At 53.0% G+C, this 13,963-nt stretch overlaps 1 pseudogene; it reads left to right on the plus strand.

The window, feature by feature from the left end:
* Positions 1–524: 524 nt before the first annotated feature.
* On the plus strand, positions 525–722 carry LOC109459453 (small ribosomal subunit protein uS14; annotated as a pseudogene).
* Positions 723–13,963: the final 13,241 nt, after the last annotated feature.

The following is a 13,963-nucleotide window of genomic DNA, read 5'->3' on the forward strand; positions in this document are numbered from 1 at the left end:
CCTGTGTTTCTCCCCGTCTCTTCCCCTCCTGCTATTCCTCTGCCTCACACATGACGCTCCCCGCCAGCCCACTGCACACACTGTGCCTCCTGCCTGGTGTGCCCTCCCCCCTGCTCTCGCCCTCCACCTGCCCAAGTCCTAGCCTTCGTTCAAGGTTCAGCTCTAGTCTCCTTCTTCCTGGTGAAGTTTTTGCTGAGCCCAGCCCCCACCCCAATGCAACTGATCACTCCCGCTTCAGGCCTCACAGCACCAGGTACCCAGGAACACTTCACTGCCCTTGTCTGTCTGTCCATCTGTCTCCCAGATGGAGTCCAGGGAGAACGGGCTATGCCTGTCAGAATCCCCAGGTGAATAACGCACCTGTGGTCATGTAGCTGATTAGTGGCAGAGCTCTTAGTCCAAAGGGGTTGCTCCAATTTCCACTCCCAACACCTTCTCAGAATAATTGGAGGTGAACCCTTGTTTGTAGGGAGACAGTGGTGGCCAGAGTCTGGGAGATTCGTCTAAGAAAAATTTCCAGCCTTTTGCCTTGTTGCGTCCATGAAAACAAGATGGAGCATCAGCCCCTCTCCAGGAGCCACTCAAGAAAACTTGGCCAGGGTTCTCGCTCTTGCCACAACTATTCAAACTGGCACAGTCTGATCTGGAAATATGGCCTCAGCATGTGCCGCCAGTGTTTTCCTCGGTCCACAAAGGATATAGGCTTCATTAAGTTGGACTGAGTGATCCTTCTTGAATGGATAACCCAAGACATCTACCCAAGCACAAAAATGATGCCAGCTCTTTGTATACAAAATTTTAAAAACTTAAAAATAAAATTTTTTTTTTTTTGGAGGAAATGAATACGGGTTAGGGTTCAGAAAAAAGGGCAGGGTCATGGTTTGGCTAGCAGTAGGAGGTCAGGGATTCTGAGCCGGGAGAAGGCACTGGCCAGGGGCAGAGGTGTGCTAAGGATTCTGGGTAATGGAGGCAGGGACCTGGGGAGGATATTGGGGAGGGAAGATGCTGCCCACTGGCTGTCAGGTGTGAATGATTTAGAGAAGTGTCAGGGCACGGTTAGCATGAAAGTCTGCCTACTGCCAGGAATGTGAATCTGCCATGGAGAGATTTTTATCCAATATGTCATTGCCTCCTCCAGGAACTTCCTGAGCTGCCAGGACTGAGGCAAAGAGAAAGCCCATCCCCCAGAAGACGACCTCTCCGAGACGCCTACTGTGCTTCGATTTCAAGGAGGACATGGTGTCTGTGCAGCAGCATCCGTGGGTAGGACCTGGGAGTGGGCGGTGGGGGACAGAACTGAAAAGTCCAGGCGAGGTGGGGGGAGGTCAGGAGAAGCGAGGCTGGGGCCAGGGAAGCCTGGGAGAAGGAAATATCACCAAAAATGGTAGAAATTCACAAGGGCCCCGTCCCCACCCCTCAGAGGCAGCAGACCCACAGAGGGCCCCACAGAGGGCCTGCTCCTGTAAGATGGAAGCTGGGAGAGAGGTGATTTGGACGCCAAGGCTAACTGCTCCCATGGCTGTTGGCTCCTCTCTCCCTGAGCACCCCTAGGGGGAAAGGAGGATTTCTGAAGTCCAGTGTGGTTTGGGTCCCCATACACCAGCCCCAGAAGACTATACGACGAAAGCACATCCCTGCACCTCCAGACCATCCTGTCATCATCTACTGAAACTGGACCTGTACTTGGCGCCAGAAAGCAGGCCCCACTCTGCCCTGAGCCTGACAGCCAAGACAGCTGCCTTCAGCCCCTGTAGGACAGCAGGACGAGCCAGTCTGCCGTGGGGCAAAGGCTGGGTCAGAGGGCCCTAATGGAGTGGCCTGGCCTAGAGCGATGTGGCAGCCCAGGGAAGGGGACACAGACTCACTCCGGACCATGAGGCCCACAAAGAAGGATGGGCAGGGATAGAGACAGGGGCCAGGGCAGGGCGCAGCAGGAGAAGTGCAAAGAAAAGGAGACAATTCTAGCTGCTGTAATAGGCAAACCTCCACATCTCAGTGACCTGACCTATAAAAGTTTGCTTCCCTCTCAGTCATAGTCCAATGCAAGCACTGCTGTTGGGGCAGTCTGCTGTGTGGCCAGCAGGGGCCCAGGTTCCCTTCTTCCGCCCCCCTTTAAAATCTCTGACTCCTCCTTGTTCAGCCAGCAGACAGGCATAGACACCCGGAAAGGTGCGCCCAATTCTTTATCTTTCTGCCTGAAAATGGTGTGTACGTTCTCTTGGTGAGAACAAGAATTGTGGCCCCACCTAGATAGAAGGGGGTCCGAAAACTGGGGTCCCCAGCTGGGCAGCTGCTTCCCAGACAAGAACTCCACAACATGGAAAGAGGGTCCTGAGTTTATGGCGCATGGCAGGCCAGTTCTGCCTACATTGCCAGCATTTATTGGACGTCTATTCTGGGCCAGGCCTTTTACAGAATGTGACTTACTCTATTCTTCACAACCCTTGAGAACTAAAGACCGTTTGACCCATTTTGTACAAGGAGAAATGGAAGCTCAGAGAGGTTCAGAGGCTTAGCCCGAGATGGTGAAGCCTGGATTTGAACCCAGGTACTTGCACATCCAGGCCCATGGCATTTCCTTTTCCCAAATCACCAAGCTGTTTCTCTAGAAAATGACAGAGATGGAGACAGACAAAAAGGAGGGAAGTAGGGAGGTGTGACCAAGATTAAAGCAAAAGACAAGGGGTAGAGGACAAGAAAGAGAAAGACACAAATAAAAGGATAAAATCTGAGATCCTCACAGAGGGAGAGCGAGTAGTGAAACCTGAGACCAGAAAGAGCTGGAAGGACATCCCAGGAAGCCCCTGGTCTAGACAGGTAGGTCACGCCTCATGCCCTCGCACCTCCTTCTGCAAAAATGAGCTGTCCACAGAGAAGGCTGAGCCAGACCTCTCCCCTCATCATACCTCTGCTCCAGGCCATCTCAAGGCCACCTCTCTGTGAGCCTTCTTTGCTCAGCCCCACCCCTTTGAGAGAAAAATCTGGCTTTAGCTGACCCCATAGGCCTGATTTCGAATCCTGCCTCTGCAGGTACTAGCACTAGATCTTGAATGGTTGAGGGCTCAGTGAAGAAGTGCTGGATGAAAGTGCTGTATAAACACTGACAAGAAAGGGTACCCAGGTACCTGTTCTGAGGTGCATTTTCCAGAAAAAGCCATAAGATGAGGAGCAGCCTGGTAACTGGGGCTGCAGCAGGAAGCCCCGCTGGCTTAAGGAGAGGATGGAAATAAAGCATTTAAAGGCTGCCCTGTTTCCCAGCTTCTCTGTCAGAAGCGGCTTTCTGACAGGGAGGGTGACTTGGGAAATGAAAAGTGAATGGGTTGCTAAAATATTTTACTTCCCCAGCTGTGTCATCACTGTCCAAGTGGGAGCTTTATAATGAGGGGCCATGTGTCACATGACCCCCTTGCCCCAGCGCATGACAGAAGATGACTGCTCCCCGCTTGCAGGCCCCAGAACAATCCACCGCTGCAGGGCTTGTAAATTGTTATGGCCCAATGAAGAACTCGCCCTTAAATGTCACTTAACCCAGGAATTAAAATGAAGACCGGCAGAGGGACCTGCCATTGGCACAGCCCAAGGTAGGGGCTGACGAGGTGGGGGGGCAGCCTCCTCAGGAAGGGCAGTAGACCCAAGGTCTGGGGTTAATGAAAAGTGCCCCCTATCCCCCCAGGTGATCATTATCTCCAATAATTATCTCTGCTCCTGTGGAGGGGTGGGTAGTGGTGCAGGGACGGACTTGCAAAGCTATCATTAGACTGAACTGGCTAAGAATATAAACCAGGCACCTGTAGGGTTCTCTATCCCACCACTTCCTCTCCTCCCTCTCTCTCTCCCTGTCCTTCTCCCTCTCTCTCTTCCTCCATCCCTCCCTCTCTTCCACTCCTTCCTTCCAATCTTTCACCTCAGCTATTTACATGGTTGACAGATTTTTCTTTGCCTCAGTGGACCCTGAGGGCAGAATTGAGGAGGAATTTTAATGAGTCTCACCCAGGACCGAGGGCCAGGGACACCACACCAGAGGGGTGGGCCAGCTTTGCTTTCTAGCTTCACTTTCTAACTTTGAGGGGCAAGAAGAGTTCAGCTTCCTGCTTTTCCCTGGAGGCCCTTCTCTGGAAGAATGTAGACCCTCCCCGCCTCCTCTCTCTCCCATACCTTTTTTTTTTTTTCATTGCAAAATAAATCCCACGTCCAAAAAGTGCATGAAACAAATGTCCCATTTAACAAATTATTTTAAAGCAAACCCTAGAGTAGCCACCACCTCCGCAAAGGACGAGAACATTGGCAGCACCCAGCAACCCCGTGACAGCGTGCCAACCCACCTCCCCCTTCCCCGAGATCACTTCCTGCTTCTCTCTGTAGTGGTGTGCTCCCTCACTGGTGTCGTTGTGTCTGTTTCTGAACTTGACATAAATAGACTCATATGTTATATATTCTCTTGTGTCTGGCTTCTTTCAGCTGACCTGGTGGTGTTTGTGTGACTCATCCTGGGGATGGTGTAGTCACAGTCCATTCATTCTCATTGTCGTAAAGAGATTGTTGCTGTCGGAGGGCCGCAGCCCCAGCACCTGTCTCCCCAGCCCAGGTCTCACCAGCTGCAGCGTCTTAAAGGCTTTGGGCAACCTGTGCCATGGGGACACGGCTGAACCCCACAGCAGCCTGAGGCCTGGCTGGGCAGGATCCTCTGCAGACAGATCACACAATGAAGAGTTCTGGGGGCGCACTGAACCTAAGCTGTGATACCCTCCTGGGGGTGCTGCGTCTCAACAGGGACCCTAGGGAGACTGGCAACCACAGAGAAAAATTCTAATGGTGGCACCCCAGGCATTGGCACTGGTAGCTGGGGAGAGAACTTTGAAACAGCATTTGTGCCTAATTGTTGCCTGGTAGATGTTTGCCAAGTGAACAAATGACCGCCCTCCAGGGAGCCCTCAAACCAGACTTCTAGGTGCCCAGGTCTTCTTCCCGTCCTCCCAGCTGGCAAGCACACCAGCTCTTGGCACTTGGGTCTCTTCCTGAGACTAGGCAGGCCAGTCGACCCCTCTCACACTCATAATCTTCCTCCTGCCTTCCTTCTGGTTGGATTAACTGCTCTACCCTTATTAACCACCTGCTCCCAGGCCCAGGAAGGAACTACTATATGGATGGCTACCTGTCACCTGCTGTAGGTCTCCCACACGCCTCCTGCCTGGAAGTTCCCCTTAGGTCTAACCTCCATCCTCCCACCCCAACTTTGCCGCTTTGCTGGCTCTGATAAAGTTGGGAGAGAGGTGAAAGTACAGCAAAAACAACACATCAGCTGCATCTGCCCGGCATTTTTCAATGTAAGAAGCCCTTCATCATACACTAATTGAGTGTGGATGGTTATTAGCATCCTATTCCAAGTATTTTACATTTTTAACTCATTTAACCCTCAGAACTACCTCTGCAGTAGATACTATTATTATCCCCACCTTATAGAAAAGGAAGCTGAGAAGTTAAGGAGCTTGTCCAAGGCAGAGTTGCCAGATAAAATACAGAATGAACAGTTCAATTTGAATTGCAGATAAATAAGGAATTTTTCTAAAGTATAAATACGTCCCAAATGTTGCATATGAAATTCAAATGGGCATCCTGTATTTTTGATTTGCTAAATCTGGAAACCCTAGTCCAAGGTCACCGAGCAAGTAATGGTGCCGTCAGGATCCAAACCCCAGCTCGCCCCTGCCAAACCCCAGGCGACACTGCCCTGGGCTCCAACAGGATTTGCACTAAGGCCCTGGCGGCCCACAGGAGAAGCAGATGGATTTGAGACTATTTAGTAAATCAAAGCAGCAGGGTTAGGAAACAGATTCGATATGGAGGCTGAAAGAAGCCCAGTTTCTGGCACTGGTAGATAAGATGTAGAGAGGAGGCCTCTTGCTGGGGATCACTCAGCTCAGCAGAGGCAGAGCCTCCAGAGGCCAAGGCCAGGTCCCCTGGAGGGTGCAGGTGCTCTGGGGGCCAGTGGCAACACCCTCTAATCCCTGTTCTCCACCTAGCCACTAAAGGGGATGGCCAGGCCCTGCCTGGCTCAAAGCCAGTCACCTCAATCCTTCTGGCTGTAACACGGGCCCCCATTTCTAGCCTTAAAACCCATAAACAAAGCACCTCATCAGACTGACTGCCAGGACCTGGACAGAGCCTGCCCTCTGCCCCCTGCCCTCCATCCAGCCCTCCTCCAGGGCTAATGGCCTGATTTAGATTTGGTGTAGCCACAAGTCTTCCCAACTGTAAAAATTGCAAAAATGAATGTGAAGGTATCTGAGGCTGCAAGTGCAGAGATATGTTTTTATTTTGCACCAAATAACGCATTTAATTACTTCTTCGAGGGGAAGCCTGTTTGGCAGGTAGCGAAGTCAATGCTAATAATAGAATTTTGCACCAAGGGCCTCAAATGCAGAGAAAGAGCCATGAAAGGGTCCTGTTTCTCTTCCTGACAACTGGAAAGCTCCTCAAGAGCAGAGGGAATTGTGAAGAAAGTGCTGTGGGTTTTCACTTTTAGCTGGATGTTTTGATCCTTTCCAGCCATCAGAATGGAGGACCCCTGGAGAGACTGGGGTGGGGGTCACTGTCAGGTGGAAAGAGAGTGTGGAGGTGGGGGCGTGCCCCTTTGTCTCCCTCCTTCTGTCCCTTTCTCAAAGGGCAGGGCCAGAAGGAGCCCCCCAAGATAAGCCTGGCTGAGGCAGTTTTTTTGCAGTATAGAACAGCGAATCAAGAGAATCTGCTCTGCCAGTTTGGTCAAGTTATGCCCCATGTTTGCACCTCAGTCCCGCTGTAGGTGTTGGGCCTCATGTTCCTCATCTGTAAAATAGGGCTCATGATCCAGGGTAGGGATGTCACGAGGGTGAAATGAGTCAATTCATATCAATGGTCTTAGAGCGGGCCTGACACATGGAAGAGCTCAATACATTCAGCCATAACAACAACAATTAGAGCAATTATTGTTATTTCTGAACCAGGAGGGCTTAGCTGGGAGACCAAAGAGGAGTGTGTGTGAAGAAACCCAGTGTGAGACCATTGGGAGACTCCAGACAGCAGACCAGGTAATCAAATTCAAATGTAAATTTGAAAAATACTCTGCAGATCAAACATGTGTGGCCCATGGGCTGCACACAGCTCTGGGACTACTTGTTTCAACTTGGCTGAGCTTTCGGGTCTCTCTGCCATTAAAAATCTGTGATTTAGATGCAGCCTCAACCATTCAGATACAGGATTCGAAGGTGCCTTAGAGCCAGCCCATTAAGGTCCAACCAACTCCCTCACCCATCTTACAGATGAGGAAACTGAGGCCCAGTGAGGGGAAATGCCTTGTGCGTTGTATCTGCTCTGGGACTTTAAACCAGGCTGTCACCTGTGCAGAGCACTTTCCCACATATCACCTAGCTGGCTGCTGTGTGTTCTCGGGGAACTCGCTGTACCTCTCCAGACTGTTTTTCCCTGTAAAATGTAGGACATGGACTGGATGCCAAACCTGTGTAGGGGAATGAGCCACAGAGGCCTGGATCTAAATCCTGGTTATGTGACCTGGGCAAGTACTGTCAAGACCCTGAGCCTCAACCGCTGCCCCCCTTACCACCACCGTCGTCATAGCTAAGGCTCTCTAGGGCTGACTGTGTGGAGACCATACTTATCCTAAGTTGCTTTACTTGGACCAACTCATTTGTTCTTAACGACAACTCTGGGAGGTGAGTCCTATAATTATCCCCAATTTATAGATGAGGCAACTGAGGCCCACAGAGGTCAAGTAACTTGCCCAAGGTCATACACCTCTTAGGGTTGTCTCTGGGAAGGATTTAACGTCCATTGTGTACCCCAGTGCCTGCCACATAGTAGGCTGGGCACTCAATAAGTATCAGTGCTCCACCCCCCCCTCCCCATCTAGTCAGCACCTTCTAAGAGTCTGTCATCACAGCCAAAACCCCCAGGAACCAGGAGACCTCTTACAGACCGTATGGCTATAGAATTAATAAAGTGTTGTAACCAAAGATTGGAAAAGAGATTAGGGGACTCAGCTGCTGGAGTAGGACTATTATAAAAGAAAGAAGCCACTCAGCTCTGCAAAGGAGGAACGGGAATGGGGCCCGGGCCTCCTCTTAGATGCTGGGCAAGGGGCATCCCTAACCAGCTCAATGTGTCTGTCGTCAGCCATAAAGACACAGCTTATTGGCGCTATGGTGACAGGAGAACGGAGGAGTAACAAAACAACCTCTCTGGAGGGGGATAAGGAAGAAATTTTATTATCTCAGCAAAGAGGTATGCTGCAGCTGGAATGCCCATCCTGGCAGCAGGAGACAGAGCCTGCCTGACCAGGCCTCAGGGCTGTGACTGACTATCCACCAACCTCTTGTCACAGGTGAGGAGATGAATCACACTCAGCAAAGCTCTTCATCCTTGTCCTTGTGGAGATATGGCTACCTCCCACAGGAATAGCAGAGGCCAGAACAGGCTTCCTGATTTTTGCCGTCCTCCATCCTCACCTATCCAGGTAAAACTGTTCTCACCTTCCTCTGTTTTTCCTGATGCTAGGGTTGACTGCCTGGATTCGAATCCCAGCTCGGCCACTTACTGGTGGTGTGACCTTGAGCAAGTCACTTCAGTGTCATCATCTGTGAAATGGGTATAATAACAGAAACATTTCATGGGATCAGTGTGGTAAATGAGAGCTGTAGTGTGCTTAGCCCAGTGTGTGACACTAAGTAAACCCCCAATAATTTATTATTATTATTAAGACCAGTTTGGCCCTTACTATATCATATTATCATTTGATGATGAGTCTGTCTCCCCAACTAGACCATGAGCTCTGGACTCCTCATATCCACAAAAACCTCATGACATCGTTATTATGATCCTCATTTTAAAGATGGTGATACCGAAACTCAGAGCAATTAAACAACTGCTGCCTTTCCCAAAGTCACACAGTTGGGACCAGATAGGGAGCAGACCTCAAAAGTGGACGCCATGGCCCTTCCGCTCTGCTCCCAGGGCCTTAGCCAGTGCTCTCAGTTCTGCTGCCTCAGCCTGTGGCTCTGTGCTGGCATGTTGGGCAAGAAATAGCTAAAGATATTACTCCAGAGCTCAGCCAGGAAATAGTTAAGGAAAAGTAGTCTCAGCTCCGGAGGGCACAAAAGCCAGAAATAGGTCTGCCGGACTCTGGATATGGGGTGCCGGGAGGCTGAGACAGATCTGAGCTGTGGAGGGGTGCTGCTACCACTCACACATGGTCAGAGCCCTTTTGTCACCAGAAACATACTGCTACTGAGAGGCATGTGCACACACAGATCCAGAGACACAGACACACGAGTGCACACACGCACTTACACATGCCCACTCACTGCCCTACAAGCCCTGTCAGAGGAACCATTGTGTCTGCTTCCTAAGGAGAGAGACTCACTGCTGGGATGGGATGCCTGGGGGGTCCTTGTCACATAGGAGGGATTTGAGTGATCATGGAAAGTGCAACTCGCAGACCAGCACTGTGAGTTAAGGGGGGTGTGGATTCCTAGAGTTTTTCTCAGCAGGAGTTCAGTGCGAAGGGAAGGAGGTCAGAGAATCTTAGGGTTAGCAGATCTGATCCATCCAAACAAGTCTACGATCCTATCCCTACCCCCAACCCTAAAGAGGCTTCAGATTTTAGTGGATTTAGGATCCACTTGGGGAGCTAATTCTAAAATTCAGATTCCTGGACCACCCCATCAGAGATTGTCACCCCATTTGGCAGGTGTGGAAACTGAGGCCCAGAGAGGCTAGGTAATTTGCCCAGGATCACACAATGCAACTGGAATGTGACTCCAGGGCCCAAGCTCTGAACCACCATGCTAGGCCCCCTCTCCCTCCTACAGGCCCAGAGGCAGGCATCTGAAGAGCCCCAGTCTGAGGTGGAGACTACAACCAATCCCTTGGGGGAGCAAGACTGGGAGCAATGGGCAGAGCTAGGCTAAAAGGATCAGGACTGCAGGCCAGAGGCAGGGGTTCCAGGCAGGCCTCTGTTCCCTCTGGGGACTGGAGACTCAGAAGAAATTGAGGCACAGATGCAACTGTGTAGGCTGGGTGGACCAGGCTGCAAGGCAAGTACCTAGTGGTCAAGGACACTGATTCTGCAGTTAGCAGAGGCTGTGTAACCTTAGGCAGGTGACCCCGCCTCTCTGAACCTATAGAAAAACCAGGGTAATAACCATCTCTACCACACAGGACTGGTGTGAGGATTAAGTGAGCTAACACACACATCCCAGCACCACAGAAGGCTGGGGTGGGGGGTGGTTTATCCTCCTACAGACCCAGTCATGGGTGAACCTTCTGGTGGGCGCTGGGTACATAGCCCAGAAGCTGCCTGAGGAGGGGCAGTCCATTCCTCCAGGCCCACCCTGGGCTACCTTGAAGCCAGCATGACTCACCTTCCTCTGCAGGAAGAGAGCAGAAAGGAGGCCGACTGTGACTCCAGATGCAGCAGAACCGGAGCTGCTAATAGAGTTTCCTGCCCTTGCCCCAGACTGCCATCTGTGCAAGCTGAATGGACCTGCCAGTCTCAGAGGGTGGTTAATTTATAACCCACCCTGCTCCCTGTCTATACCAAGCCAGAGGGGCCTCATCCCGTAAACCCTCAGCCTCTCAGCAGGCGAAGGAGAGGGGAACAGAATCAGAAACGAGTTCCAGCTTGAATTCCTTCCCTCCCATGGACAGTTAGCCAAAGGGACATGGAGGTGAGGCCTGCTTCCCTTAACTCCATCTATCAACGCCTTGGTCTCACATCTACACCTTGTTAATCTGCACAATTTTACTGACAGGCAGAACAGAGAGTTAGAAAGAGTAGCGGCTCTGCAGCACGACTGCCTGGGTCCAGCCTCCAGTGCTCACCAGCTCTGCAACTTTGGACAAGTTGCTTACCCTCTCTGTGTCTCTATCTCCTCATCTATAAACTGGAGACAACATTAGAAGCCACCTCCCAGTGCTGTTGTAAGGATTAAATAATATTGCACATAAAGATTTCAAACAATCCCAAGCACATGTTAAATGCTAAATTGTCATCAGATGCTGGTCCATCTGGCATCACTATGGGTAGTGCGGGGGGGTGGGGGGGCCGGATATAAAAAAAATGAGGCAGACGTGCCTCAAGGCTTTCCTGGGGAGTGAGGAGGCATCTGACGTGTAACACATCAGGATCATGGGAGAAGGCCTCACAGTGGACAGGGAGAGGAGCAGAGGGTGTCCCCAGGGAGCAGCAGCAGAAGTCAGGGTATCCTCTGGGGGAGGGGACTGGAAGTCTGGGCTGAGGCCGCCCAGCCTGGCTCCCACCTTCTTCACTTTCTTCCCTGTCTGCTCCACTCTTGAAGGAGAAACACACATGTAGAGAACTCATCATGTTGTTGGAACAGTATGGTCGCTGCTGTAGGGGAAAGCAGGAACCAGAAGGCTCTGTAACCAGAGTAACCCATAAAAGGCCCCGATAAGAAGGCATCTGGTCCTAACTGTACACAGAGGTGAGGCTCCCTCACATGTGGAATCTCCCCACTGAGACTTCCAAATCCCTAAACAAAGTCACTCTTCTGTCCCCTAATTCTGGGGCTCCCTGAGGGCAGGGCTGTCTCTCCCTTAAGACTGGGGCTCCCTGAGGACAGGGCTGTGTCTCCCCTCATACTAGGGCTCTCTAAGGGCAGAATGGTGTCTCAAATTCAGACTGGGGCTCCCTGAGGGCAGGGCTGTGTCAACCCTCAAACTGGAGCTCCCTGAGACCAGAATGGTGTGGCCATTTCAGACTGGAGCTCCCTGACTGCAGGGCTGAGTCTCCCCTCAGGCTAGGGCCCCTGAGGGCATTGATGTGTCGCCCCTCAGACTGGGTCTCCTTGATGCAGGACTGTGTCTCCACTCAGACTGGGGATCCCTGAGGACAGGGCTTGTCTTCTCTCAGAGTGAGGCTCCCTGAGGGCAGAACGGTGTCTCCCCTCAGACTAGGGCCCCTGAGAGCAAGACTGTATCTCCCCTCACACTGGGGACCCTGAGGGCAGGGCTGTGTCTTCCCTCAGACTGGGGCGCCCTGAAGACAGTGAAGTGTGCCCCACAAACTGGGACTCCCTGAGGGCAGAACTGTGTCTCTCCTCAGACAGGGCCCCTGAGGACAAGACTATGTCTCCCTTCAGAGAGGGCTCACTAAGGACAGGACTGAGTCTCCCCTCAGACTGGGGCTGCTCCCTGATGGCAGGGCCCAGTCTCCACCTCAGACTCGGGCCCCTGAAGGCAGGGCTGTGTCTCCCCTCAGACTAGGGCTTCCTGAGGGCGGGGACGTGTCTCCACCTCAGAAGGTGGCTCCCTGAGGGCAGCTTTGTGCCTCTCCTCTGATTGGGGCTCCCCGAGGCAGGGCTGTCTCTCCCAGACTGGGACTGCCCTAGCACAGGGTTGTGTCTCCCCTCAGAATGCAGACCCTGAGGACAGAACGGTGTCTCCCTTCAGACTGGGGCCCCTGAGGGCAGTTCTGTGTCTCCCATCAGACTTGGGCTCCCTGAGGGCTGTGCTGTGTCTCCGCTTCTGACTGGGTGTCCCTGAGGCAGGGCTGTGTCTCCCCTCAGACTAGGGCTTCCTGAGGGCACTTTTGTGCCTCTCCTCCGATGGGGGCTCCCTGAGGGCAGTTCTGTGTCTCCCATCAGACTTGGGCTCCCTAAGGGCAGGGCTGTGTCTCTACTTCTGAGTGGGGCTCCCTGAGGGCACGGCTGTGTCTTCCCTCATCCTGGGGTTCCCGGAGGGTAGGTCTGTGTCTCCCCTCAGACTGGGGCTCCCCGAGGCAGGGCTGTGTCTCCCCTCAGGCCTGGGCTCCCTGAGAGCAGGACTATGTCTTCCCTCAGCCTGGGACCCTTCAGGACAGGACTGAGTCTCCCCTCCGACTGGGGCTCCCTGAGGGCAGGGTTATGTCTCCCTTACAGACTGGGGCTCCCTAGGGCAGAGCAGTGTCTCCCTACAGACTAGGGTTCCCTGAGGGCAGAATGGTGTCTCCACCTCAGACTGGGGCTCCCTTAGCGTAGAGCTTGTCTTCCCTCAGACTGGGGCTCCCTGAGGGCAGGGCTGTGTCTCACCTCAGACCTGGTCTCTCTGAAGGCAGGACTGTGTCTCCCCTCAGACAGGGGCTCCCTGAAGGCAGCGATGTGTGTCCCCACAGACTGAGACTCCTTGAGGGCAGGGCTGTGTCTTCCCTCAGAGTGAGGCACTCTGAGGTCAGAACCGTGTCCCCATCTGACTGGGACCCTGAGGGCAGGACTGAGTCTTCCCTCATCCTGGGGCTCCCTGAGGGCAGAACTGTATCTTCCCTCAGACTGAAGCTCCCCGAAGGTAGGACTGTGTCTCCCCTCAGACTGGGGCTCCCCGAGGCAGGGTTGTCTCTCCCATACTGGGACTGCCCTAGCGCAGGGTTGTGTCTCTCCTCAGAATGCAGCTCCCTGAGGACAGAACGGTGTCTCCCTTCAGACTGGGGTTCTTGAGGGCAGGATTGTGTCTCCCCTCAGACTGGGGCTCCCTTATCGTAGAGCTTTTCTCCCCTCAGACTTGGGCCCCATAAGGGCAGGGCTGTGTCTCCCCCTCAGACTGGGGCTTCCTCAGTGCAGGGCTGTGTCTCCACCTCAGATCTGGCCTACCTGTGGACAGGACTGTGTCTCCCCTCATCCTGGGGCTCCCTGAGGGTAGGTCTCTGTCTCCCCTCCGACTGGGGCTCCCTGAGGCAAGGCTGTGTCTCACCTCAGACCTGGTCTCTCTGAAGGCAGGACTGTGTCTCCCCTCAGACTGGGGCTCCCCGAGGCAGGGCTGTCTCTCCCAGACTGGGAATGCCCTAGCCCAGGGTTGTGTCTCCCCTCAGAATGCAGCTCCCTGAGGACAGAACGGTGTCTCCCTTCAGACTGGGGTTCTTGAGGGCAGGACTGTGTCTCCCCTCAGACTGGGGCCCCTGAGGGCAGTTCTGTGTCTCCCC

Source organism: Rhinolophus sinicus, linkage group LG05 (assembly GCF_036562045.2).
Source record: "Rhinolophus sinicus isolate RSC01 linkage group LG05, ASM3656204v1, whole genome shotgun sequence".
Classification (NCBI taxonomy): domain Eukaryota; kingdom Metazoa; phylum Chordata; class Mammalia; order Chiroptera; family Rhinolophidae; genus Rhinolophus; species Rhinolophus sinicus.